This window comes from Dermacentor andersoni, chromosome 5 (assembly GCF_023375885.2).
Source record: "Dermacentor andersoni chromosome 5, qqDerAnde1_hic_scaffold, whole genome shotgun sequence".
Lineage (NCBI taxonomy): Eukaryota > Metazoa > Arthropoda > Arachnida > Ixodida > Ixodidae > Dermacentor > Dermacentor andersoni.
The window spans coordinates 52,924,915-52,937,055 of record NC_092818.1 but is presented as its reverse complement, the minus strand read 5'-3'; the positions used below and the strand labels follow the sequence as shown (position 1 = coordinate 52,937,055).

The 12,141-nt window shown below is 47.3% G+C and overlaps 1 protein-coding gene across 1 annotated transcript in view; it reads right to left on the bottom strand.

Annotated features, from left to right (window-relative positions):
• The window catches only part of LOC129384671 (angiotensin-converting enzyme-like), a 223,014-nt gene extending 210,892 nt beyond the window's left edge, over positions 1-12,122 (bottom strand). Inside the window, exon 1 of the mRNA XM_055070277.2 lies at positions 11,797-12,122. The gene's annotated coding sequence lies outside the window, so the exon portion shown is untranslated. The remainder of the gene's footprint in view (positions 1-11,796) is intronic.
• Positions 12,123-12,141: the final 19 nt, after the last annotated feature.

Below are 12,141 nucleotides of genomic sequence, written 5' to 3'. Positions count from 1 at the left end.
CTCGTCATAAACGCCTTTCCGTTATGCGAGGACTGCACCAAATCCGATGCCGCTGGCGTCCGTGTGTACCTCTGTAGGCGCTGTGGGATCGTAGTGTCGAAGAATCGGTGGCGAAGTGAGTAGTCGACGTAGTTGCTTCAAGGCTTCGTCACAGGAAGTTGACCACGCGGAGATGCCGTTGGTAGCGGTAAGCAAATTGGTCAGTGGTGTGATGATAGTTGCAAAATTGCGCACAAAACGCCGAAAGTAAGAGCAGAGCCCTATAAAGCTGCGGAGTTCCTTAAGAGTAGTGGGCATCGGAAACTCTGCGACCGCGCGATGCTTGGCTGGTTTAGGAAGCACACCATCCTTCGATACAACGTGTCTCAATATTGTTAACTTGTGGGCAGCAAAACGGCACTTTTTGATGTAGATTTGGAGGCCAGCAGAGGTGAGGCAGGTCAGGATCTCACGCAAGCGAACCAGGTGCGTCGGGAAATCCGGCGAAAACACCACGATATCGTCAAGGTAGCACAGACATGTTTCCCACTTGTAGTTACGAAGGGTGGTGTCCATCATACGCTCGAAAGTAGCGGGCCCGTTGCAGAGCCCGAATGGCATTACGGTAAATCTGTACAAGCCGTTGGGCGTGATGAAAGCCGTCTTCTCACAGTCATCTTCTGTCATCGGCACTTGCCAATAGCCGGAGCGAAGATCCAAAGATGAGAAGTACTCCGCACCTTGTAAGGAGTCGAGGGCGTCATCTATCTGAGGCAGCGGATAGACATCTTTACGAGTGATCTTATTGAGTCGACGGTAATCCACACAGAAGCGTATTGACCCGTTCTTCTTGCGCACTAATACTACAAGAGACGCCGAAGGACTGTGGGAAGGGCGAATGGCGCCACAGTGCAGCATATCGTCGACCTGCTCGTTAATGATCTGTCGCTCGGCTGCCGACACGCGGTATGGTCGCTGGCGTAAAGGAGGATGGGAACCAGTGTGGACACTGTGAGTGACGGTTGCCGTACGCTCCAGAGATGGTTGTTGACAATCAAACGACGAGCGAAAATACTGAAGAAGCGCGAGGACTTGGTGGCGATACGGAGGTGGCAGATCGGAGTTTACGACAGACTCAAGAACCTCTGACGACGACGAGGACAATGATGATAATGACATGCACAGCACGGGAGAAGTGAGGTCGTCGAGCTTCGTCGTCCTCGATGCCCTTGAGGATGTGCTTCACCTTGTCTTCTTCACTCATGGTGGAATCGACGTGGGCGCAAATATCCACGACATCCTCTATGTAGCTGGTGTAAGTCTCGCCGGGCTGTTGAGCGCGCTGGCGTAGGCGTTGTTCAGCCCGGAGTTTTCGCAAGGCTGGGCGACCGAAGACTTCCGCGAATGCTGTTTTGAAAGCGGGCCAGGTTTGCAGTTGCCTTTCATGATTGTGGAACCAGAGGTTCGCTACGTCAGCAAGATAGAAGATGACGGTACGTAGCTTCGTCGGGTCATCCCACTTGTTGTGATCACTGACGCGCTCGTAGGTAGAGAGCCAATCTTCGACGTCAGTCTCACCTGATCCGCTAAAAACAGGAGGGTCCCGCTGCCGCTGGACGGCGCCGCTCGTGATAGGAGCGGCGGATGCTCCAAGCGGATTGTTGGGAGCCTCGTTCATGGTAGTGGCTGGAGCAGTTGTCAAAGTTCGGCTGCGAAGTTCCAGGATGAGGTCGGGGAGTGCAGCACCTTCCACCAAATGTAATATGTGGATTTATTACAAGACACTAGGCACAGTCTAGTTGCACCGGCAGTACACAACGCTGATCGCGCGCACAGCAGCACAAGAGCCGTCTTCTTCGTCCTCCTTTTCACTACACACCGATCGTTCTTCTTTCCATAGCTCGTCGCGTTGTCCTCAATTTCAGTAGAACCCTTTTCGTAAGCCTCCCGGTTTCTGCTCCGTACTTGAGTACTGGTAAGACACAGCAGTTATACACTCTCCTCTTGAGGGATAATGGCAACCTGCTGTTCGTGATCTGAGAATGCCTGCCAAACGCGCCCCATGCCATTCTTATGCTTCTGATTATTTCAGTCTCATGATCCCGATCCGCGGTCACTACCTGTCCTAAGTAGATGTATTCCCTTACCACTTGCAGTGCCTCGCTATACCTATCGTAAACTGCTGTTCTCTTCTGAGACTGTTAAACATTAGTTTAGTTTTCTGCAGTATAATTTTTAGACCCACCCTTCTGATTTGCCTCTCCAGGTCAGTGAGCATGCATTGCAATTGGTCCCCTGAGTTACTAAGCAAGGCAATATCATCAGCGAATCGCAAGTTACTAAGGTATTCTCCATTAACTCTTATCCCCAATTCTTCCCAGTCCAGGTCTCTGAATACCTCCTGTAAATACGCTGTGAATAGCATTGGAAAGATTGTATCTCCTTGCCTGACGCCTTTCTTTATTAGGATTTTGTTGCTTTCTTTATGGAGGACTACGGTGGCTGTGGAGCCGCTATATATATCTTTCAGTATTTTTACATACGGCTCGTCTACACCCTGATTCCGTAATGCCTCCATGACTGCTGAGGTTTGACTGAATCAAATGCGTTCTCGTAATTGATGAAAGCTATATAAAAGGGTTGGTTATATTCCGCACCTGTAATTATTTTTGTAATTAAGTCTGTAATTACGCCGCCGCCTTTCTTGCAGACGTATTGCCTCGAAAATTCACCGTTCTGTCCAGCTCGAGATGCAGTTTGTTTCACCTGTGGAAGATGGGGGCACATAGAAGCCGTGTGCCGTTCCACTGGACTGCATGGCACCAAGAAAGGACGTATTGGGAACGCAAGACAATGGGGATTCTACGAGGGGTTCTTCGACTGTTCACTTGCCCTTTCTTCCATGTGGTCGGCTTACGGCCTGCGGCTCGATCCTCGTTGTTGTACGGCGGTGCTTCCGCCGCCGCCCGGGCCGCCGTAGACGACATAGCAAAATGGACTTCCCGAAACACATTCTGTTTGGTGCTCACTTTGAGAGATGTCGTTGGGTTGTATATTGCGAAGATACCGGGAGGTACGGTAACCGTGTTCGAGACGTCTTCTCCTGCTGCATTGGCTCAGGGACAGCTGTAGCATTGTATAGAGCTTTGTATTCGCGCTGAAGTTGGAGCACTAGGATAGCTATCGCAACCCGAAGCAAAGGCAAGAGTTCGACGTAATAGCTCTGCGCAAACCCGCACGGTGGAGAGAAGCAATTCATTATTGTTGATTAAGAGTTGTTGAGAAGTTCGGGCTTCACCCTGTCACCAGCGAGCCGCCTGGTTAGCTCAGATGATGGAGCAGCTGCCCGGAAAAGCGGCGATCCCGGGTTTGAGTCCCGGACCAGGACGAATTTTTCCCCAACTGTGAGGTTTCTCTTTCGATGAACCCGTATAGGCTTCTGTTTCAGCAACGGCTACGATTGTGCGGATGTCTCAGTTTCCCTTTATTAATTGCTGCTCTCCATCTTGCGGGTTTCCGCAGAAGTATTACGTCAAAAAATGAACTGTTCCAAATGTACCTTTCTTAAGTTGCATTGACATTCTGCCCAGGCTGTAATAAAATTGAGAGGTCCTATTCTAAGTAATAAGGAACAGAGATTCGCCAGTGAAACACGTTCACCGGAAACATAATCGATTTATAAGAGTGTCAATAGCTATCCTTTCGTTTTCGTCGTTGAATATAACCGCGGAACTTAGCGAAAGCACTTGATATTTGAAGTTCTACGCATCATCTGAAAGCAAATGCGCCTTCAGTAGCTCATTTCATAAGCAAGATGACAAGCGTTCGCGACTCCCCGCTCGAAGCAACCCGTGAACTATATCGAGCTCTGGCACACGAAGAGAGAGAAAAAGAAAAGAGCGAGCACGCGCAAACACATGTTTTTTTTTTTTTTTTCGGCGAGCATAAAAGGCAAAATACGGGGACACGACACATACGCGCTCATCGCTGTTCGTGAATAGCAGGTGACAAACGTCAAGCCAGCAGCTCAGGAAGCGACGTTGGTCCATAGTTGGCTCAGCTCAAAAAAAAAAAAAAAAAAGAAACGCTAACTGCACAAAAAAGAAAGGCATCGGCGAAGCGGAGGCCAGAAAACACGCACATGGCTGCTCATACAGCCCTTGTCAAACTATACGGGCCACCGCTGTCATCGTCATGTATGTCGTTCGGCTGTGCGGTGAAGCTCCTTTACGCTGTTTACAATTCAGACATATATGTTTGGCGAGCACGGATTTCTTTCCTCTTCGTTGTTTTTTCATTCCCGAGGGGCGTTGGAGCGTATTGCGTTCAAAGGAATTCCCCTAAATAGCCTTAAATAGACTTTCGGTCGCAGGCAACGTAATCTGTACTACTTTGAAAAAGAATGCACCGTTCCCCTTCGGCTGACATTTATCAGAGATACTAGCACAGGTATTTTGCACCAGCTCAGCATACACACAGGAGCGAACGACTGCAGCTTCTTCTCTTCTGGCAAACATAACGTTCAGGTCATTCTAGGATGACTTTGAACGAAAATGTGTCGTCAACACGATAGTAGCACAATGTTACAAGGGAAATCCATATACACATTTGTCGGAAAGAATGCTTTGCAATTGAAGAATACTCTTCCTAATTCGGGGGGTCAAACCCGGTACGAAAGCATTCCCGAGACGGTTGTTGTACCATCTGGGCGAACCAGGAGGCTGGAAAATTGCTAAGCGAAGCCGAATTAGTCGACAACTCAACGCGCAGGGACACTGAATATGGCACATCAGTTCTGTGACTGTAAAGCTCTCTTCTGACAAATTTGTATAAGGAGTTCCTCTGTATTAGCTATAGCTTCAACTGTAATCCAAAGATTGCGATAAAATTTTCCCTTTCGTAAAATTTACTTCACCTAGAGGATTCTTGCACAATTCCTTCTAGTCTTCACTCGAGTTTATAAATTCACACTTCTCACCGTTCTTCACGTGTTAAATCCCTCCTGATGCTTTTTTTCTCCCGATCCCAAGCTACTCTCAAATGCCTCTCATCAGTATGACTGCCGAGGGCACAGCTAAACGAATTTATGATCTTAAAATTTCAGGTGCTCCTGGAGCAGATAATATTACCACCAAGTTAATGAAAGGCACAAAGACAACCGCTACCTGCAAATTATTTTTTTTTTTTTGCAGTCAATTCCAAACAGTTCTCTCCTTAGTGAATTGAAAATATGAAAGTTTCTACCAGTATTAAAGTCTGGTGACCGCACAGACTCTTCATATTATCGCCGAATCTAATTATCCTTTATCACATGTAAGCTCTTGGAGCATACAGTTTGTTTACACGTCGCAAAACACTCTGACGGTAATTCTTTCTTTTTTAGTAACCAGCACGGATTCGGGCCGAAATTCGTGACGGGACACGAGACGGTGGATGAAGGTATGAGTGCTGTTTCTGCGTGCCGAGTAAGGTGATAAACACAGACGATGACCCGTGGCCTAATTGTTGTTCGATGTGTCCAGGAGGTTGATACAAACTTATTCAAAGGGTGTATGCGGTGGAATCAGTGGGTGGAGAAGGCCTGATTGAGCGTTTGAAGGTCGCTTGTGGCGCTGGCATTGATCGCGGCTGACCGCGCATTGCTTTGTTGTTTGACGCATCTGTGGCCAGTAAAAGCGTTCCTGAACCGGCTGCAGCGCGCGGGCGAATCTCAGACGACCGGATGTCGCATCACCATGCATGGCACGTAGCACGTCAATTCGAAGACTTAAGCCAGAGTAAAGAATAGTAGTCGGTGATGATCTTGAATGGGCGGCCGTAAATGTAGCAGCGAAATTTCTACACAACAAATACAGCCGAGAGGCATCCTTGCTCAAAGACAATGTAGTTTTGTTCAGAATTACTGAGAATTGCATAAGCAACAACGCATTCTGCGTCGTTGTTTCGGTCTACGAGCACTACTCCGAGCCCATCCCACTGGCGCCAGTGGGGACTTCGGTGGGTGAAGAAAGGTCAAAATGACGCAGTATAGGGTCCGACGTAGGTAGGAACTTGAGTTGACGTAACGATTACTCATTTCCTCGCCGCGTTACAATATTGGTTTATTTTGCTGCCATATAGCGATTCCTCCCGCCACCTAACCTTCACCAGAGGTCCCAATACAGTCTTTGACTATGGGACTTCCTTTTGTATTTCATACCTGTGAAAACTTCCAACCACTGTGAAGCAATAAACTTACTAAACTGCACTAACGTCACCCACTGTTATACTTTAAGCTCACTTAATCTTGAACAGGTAAAATCCCATAAGTACCTTGGCGTTATCATTACAAGTACACTGAACAGGTGTAATCATATATTACAGCTTGTAGCTGACGCTTCTAAATCGCTTGGATTTATCAGACCATCTCTCCATGTCTCGCCGCCCTTCGTTTGTAAATTTGTATGTGAAACTTTTGTACGTACTAAACTAGATTATGCCGCTTCAGTATGGAACCCTCACCAAAATTACTTCACCGATGCATTATAAGCAGATCAAGATAAGGCGACTTGCTTTATTGTTTCTAAGTACGGCTGTCACTCCAGCGTAAGTGATATGAAAAGAGCCATTGGACTTTCCACATTAGCATCACGTCATAAAATTTCACGTCTGTGCATTTTCCATAAGCTGTTTTACTATTTCTCGGGCCTACGTGAAACTACGTCTTCCACCACATCGAGCTTCTATCGCGTCGTCTAATTAATTATTTAAGCATACGATTACATGGTTCGACTAATGCTTTTACCAATTATTTCTTACAGTTGCCATTCATAAATGAAATGAAAGTGTCAAATTCAACAGTGAATGAGCGTAACCCTGCTCCTTTCCGCGAAACATTGACTAAGCATCTAGGCAGTCAAACACACTCTACCAGATGATGTTCCTTTTACACAGCGTAAATTTTGTTGCACGATACTGCTCTGTCATGGCCCTAGTTGTGTTGTTTTAACTGCATATGTTACTTCTTTCTCATTTTCATGTTATTTTTTTTTGTTCTGACGATATTTTTTCATTGTATAAATGACCTGTGTTTATTACTGATGATTGCCCCCCACTTGTGTAATGCCCTCCTATGGGCCCAAAGCAAGGTTTTCAAGAAACCAAAGTGGTGTGGCGCTCTTATTGCGCGATAACTATGCTCTTCTTTTGTTTTTGTTCTGTTTTTTTAATTTTCATCGCAAACTTGAAGTTCGCAGCAAAATAGCCATAGTTGTGTTCTAATTATACAACCTAAAATACCACCCCAACGCAACCAGCGCTGCGCTGACGGCAAGATCAACTGCACCGGTTAAGGCTGACACAATTCCTGTAGGCGCGCTTCTCTGTCATATCAGTGACACAGATCTGGAAAACGAAGTCCAACTAAAATGGAACACCGGTTTCGGCTCAGAAAATCCGATATATATCGTTCCGAATCACATTCATCTTACGATGAATGTCGACGCTATATGCGTTAGCATTGAATCAATATAGCCGCACAAGGATTGCCACCGTCGAAACGAGTTATGTCTGAGACGTGTTCTGCCGCGGGACTCCTCTTTCGCGCTTCCCCAAGAACACTTGGCGCCATCTAGCGCCGCCGCCGCAAATCCGGTGCGTGGCCTCCGAAATGCACGGTGCGTCGCACGCTGAGAAAAGTGTCATGCGGCAACCTGGCTCCTCTCTCGCGCTTCTTGTTTGACACACTGCACCATCTAGTGGCGCTGCCGAGAAGTCCGTGCATGGGCTCCGAGACGAGAACCGTGGCGCACTGGTAACCTGCGAACGCTGAGAATTGTTCCCTCGCTTACCGCACACTCAGTGGCACATACTTAGTGATCAGAGTTGGCGAGACGTTCATTGAGCAGCGGTACATACACAGTGCATTCATGGCGCAGTTCGCTAAAACGTTGGCGTAACGGGCGTTCATTGAAAAGATCCACCAACCCAGTGCATTTGTGGCACAGCCTGCTAACGCGACGGTTTGCTGTCCTTGAGGAACCTGTGTGACGTGGGCTCGATTCCGCTCAGCATCGAAGAAATTAAAGGGATAACTTTCGTCATTGTGGAGCGGTACATTCCCAGAGGCCCATACCTAGTTACCCATGTTGCCGTGAAAGACGTTCACTGAAGAGAGTTACGCACCTACTGGCACATACCCAGTGATCTAATGTGGCGTCAAAGAGGTTCATTGAAGACCAGCCCAGACCGAGTGGCACATACCGAGTGTTCCAAGTCGGCGCCAAAGAGTTTCTTCGAACAGCGGTGCACTGTGTCACTCTAGATGCGGCGCTGGGCTTACCTAGTGCCGCATCCACAGTGCAACATGTCGGCGGGAAAGAGCTTCGTTGAAGAGAGGCATGTATCTACACCGTGACATATCCTCAGCGGCCCAAGTTGATCCGACGGTTAGTTTCGAAGCTTGTTACCTCATCACAATTGCCCGATGCGCTAACCAATAGACCAAGGACTACCCAGTGACCCAGGTAGGTGGGAAAACGGATACATACATACATACATACATACATACATACATACATACATACATACATACATACATACATACATACATACATACATACATACATACATACATACATACATACATACATACATACATACACACACACATACATGCATATATACATACATACATGCATACATACATACATACATACATAGCTGCTGGAAACTGCGTGAAGTATCCTAAGAACGCGAATGCATTAATAATTATGAACTGCTGCGTCGGTCACATGAGAACTTAATGCTAGTTGCTTGACTCCACCAGAGCAGGGCTATCAGTGTGAGCCATGCTACAAATGTCCCACCATGCAGGACTAGACGTCTCGCTTTCGTTCCGCATTATCGGTAGAGTCGCAAGCTAGAATGCAGTAGATCAGGCCGACTTCGCTGCCTTTGTCAAAATAAACGCACTTCTTGCAATGTTGCGCAGCGTATTATAGAGTTGCCGTTAGTGCTGGCCTTGTTATATTGCGCAATTTTCTCCATTCGTGAAGCACTAGTGTTTAGCACAGGACGTGACAAAAGACTCAAGGTCATCGGCATATAAGTGACATTATTTACCCTCACATACTTATCTTTCACGAGTATAAAAACTTTGGTGGCTTGTTTCCTTACCTTTCTCCATCTTGTAAATTCTGTGTCTCTCCCAAAGCAGACTTAAACCACATCATGTGGGGGTGCCCTAAGCACCCCCTTCCCCCATTACTCAAGCAATTAATATCTAGTGAGGAGCAGTGGGAGGCTGCCTTGCGCAGCTCGAGGCCCGATCTTCAGGAGGCCATCCTGGAGTGGGCTGAGAGGATAAAGGAAGCCTACTTCAAGTAGTTCCTCCCCCCACCCTCTATTCCATTGCCTCCTTCCCTTTAAAGAGGGATAAAGTTTTTCATCATCATCAACATCCTCGAAAATGAAAACTGACGCGCTAAATGAAACGCTAATGTATGAAACGTTCTAGGATTGGTCAGTAAGCAGCTCCTATATAACGTACGTAATCTCGCGGAGTTGGTGAGGTGGCAGTGACGCTGGCCTTGTCTTTGCCAACGTTGACAACCATCATTTATCACCAAAGGATTCTGGTGTGTTGAATGCTTTGCTTTGTCGCTCATAAAACTCTTCAGCCATTTACCACATGTTTCTTTCCTTCGTTTATGTTATAACTTCCTCTACAGTTATTTTATTTATATGGTCTCGCATTTGTGGGGCATTCTGACCGCCATACTTCCAGGTGCTGGCATAATCTTGATGTCTTCTTTTCTCATCTTTTCTACCCTCTCCCCTTACACCCGGTACAAGGTAGCCTAACGGACGGTTACTCTGGTTAACCTCTCTGACGTTCATCCCTTATTATCTCTCTCTCTCTTCTTGGTAGCTAAAATTGGAGCCTTCCATATATCCGTAACTCGTGCTGACCGTGACTGTAGACCCTTAATGCCCGACACCAAAGCACAGTCTATGGCAAACGTTAGCAAGGCTAAAATACGCAGTTTGCAATACGGTCATCTGCCTGTGACAAACGCCGTACTGCAGGGCTGAGGTTTAAACCAACTGAATTTCTTCAACCATGAACTATCGTTTTCCCATTTCTGTGTTGTTAGGAAATGGAAACATCAAGACCGCAACACAGTGCAGAAGTATCTTTGTATTCACCCCTATGGAAATGCAGCCGTCACAGTCTGGAATCTAACCTAAACTTACTACTTAAATGCAGAACGTCGTAGGCCGCCGAGTCTGGTCCTTAAATCGTGTTAAAAGCGGAATTAACATGAACACAGCTGTTACCACCACTACTTCGCTCGAAGTTGCAGTACTGACAAAGGTCACAAGTCTGCGCCTGAAGGTGTCCGCCCTTCCTGTCTCAGAGTCGTTTGGCTAATTCAAGAGTGGCCGATGATCACCAACAATTATATTGTGAACACGCAGAGCTATGGCGTTTTGTATCTAACGCTTGGGAAACTTTAGACAGCCAAAGTCTACACGTCATGCAAAGAACCTTTCGAAGTGTCCGTTTTTAAAGACGACCGCCACATCTTCGTTTGTCTGTCGACCTACGAGACACTTAGCAAAGCCAGAAGCTTCCTTCGATCATTAGGCAATACTTGAAGCGAACAGCTGTGAGTCTCTGTGTAAAGCTGCGGCGGACGCGAACGCTTCTGTCCTCTAACGGATGGCCTGACTTAGCAGGGATTGGTCGAACATTCAAACCAAGACCAGTTACCTCTGACGGCTCATCGTGGTGTTCGCTGCGCAGTGTGTGCAGCGTAACAACGGCATTGGCCTACGCTCCTGTAGGGGTATCAACGGCAGGCCGTGCTGCTACTCCATCATGCTATGAGTGCAACAAAGTGGGCGATACTGAGCACTTCATTTGGACCAGCAGGCGCTTATGCTTCGAAAGTAAGAGGCTCCTGAGTAGCATGAGAAGAATAGGATTTTCCCATGAACGAGCAGAAGTGTTGGTGTCCCAGAAAGACCGCGAATGAGGAAGTGTCGAGCATACGGAAGTGATTGGCTGATGGCGACCGGTATTTATAGCACGGAAAGCGATGCTCAGGCGGGTCATCAGAGGGTCTAGCCGGCCAGGCTAACTGCTCCTGCAGCAATATCGTCAACGATAACACTAACACATATCTCCGCTTCAGCAACACTGCTTGGCTTCTTGTCTCGCTGGTCCGCTTCGCTTCCGCTGCTCACAGTGATTTGTACGAACAGTGATACGGCCTGGAGCCTACAAAAGGCGTCGAAAAGCCATGTCTTTCACTATAACGCTGACTACTTTTATAAGTGGTACTGGTACTTTCCATACTTTCCAGCGTACACATGATGAGGATACTTTCCATACTTTCCACAACATAAGTGGTGGCCATATTTTCACGAGTATTGCCATCGTGCCTGCCTGACAGCAACCGCTACCCCATTCCATGACCATAGAACCTACAAGAAACCGCCATTTAGACATTGCCCTTGGTTAACCTTGACAGAGTGCACGTTCGTTCTAGCCATTTTTCCAAGAAGTCCATAGCTCTAAATCTTTGAATAAACTGTATCAATGTATCTTTAAGTTTACATGAAACTTCGCTCCCTATCACCTCAAGGAAATTCTTATTTCAACTTTTGTTTTGTTTTGTTCTCGTTCACTGTACAAACAGATTAGACAGTCTCATGGTTGATTGTCTGTCCACTCGGGACAAAAACAGTCAGCGGCCAGAATTCGCCCCTTCGTTCGCAAAATTGTGCAGCAACAATTTTGACAAGCAGCCGAGAGTAGACATCACTCACGTTTCCATCACCGCCAGTTGAATCATCCCTTTGCTTCCTGCCACATGGTTTTCGGGGACGGCGTAGGACCGGGCCAACAGTCCTCCCACGCTGACCTAAGTCTAAAGTGTCACTAACCGCCGTGATACACCGAATGCAGGAGCGCGCACAGACCAGAGGCCTTTCGAGGTTCATTGACACGCACTGTGTGCGGACACTGTGGCGGATGCGTAACACAGATTCTCGGGATGGTACTGCCAACGCGGTAGCTTTCAACCGCCAGCTGTTGGGCAAGAGTTGGAGAGAAAACGGTAATGAGATCTGTCGGCACCGGCGACGCTTGACGCTTCGTATGCTATACACCTG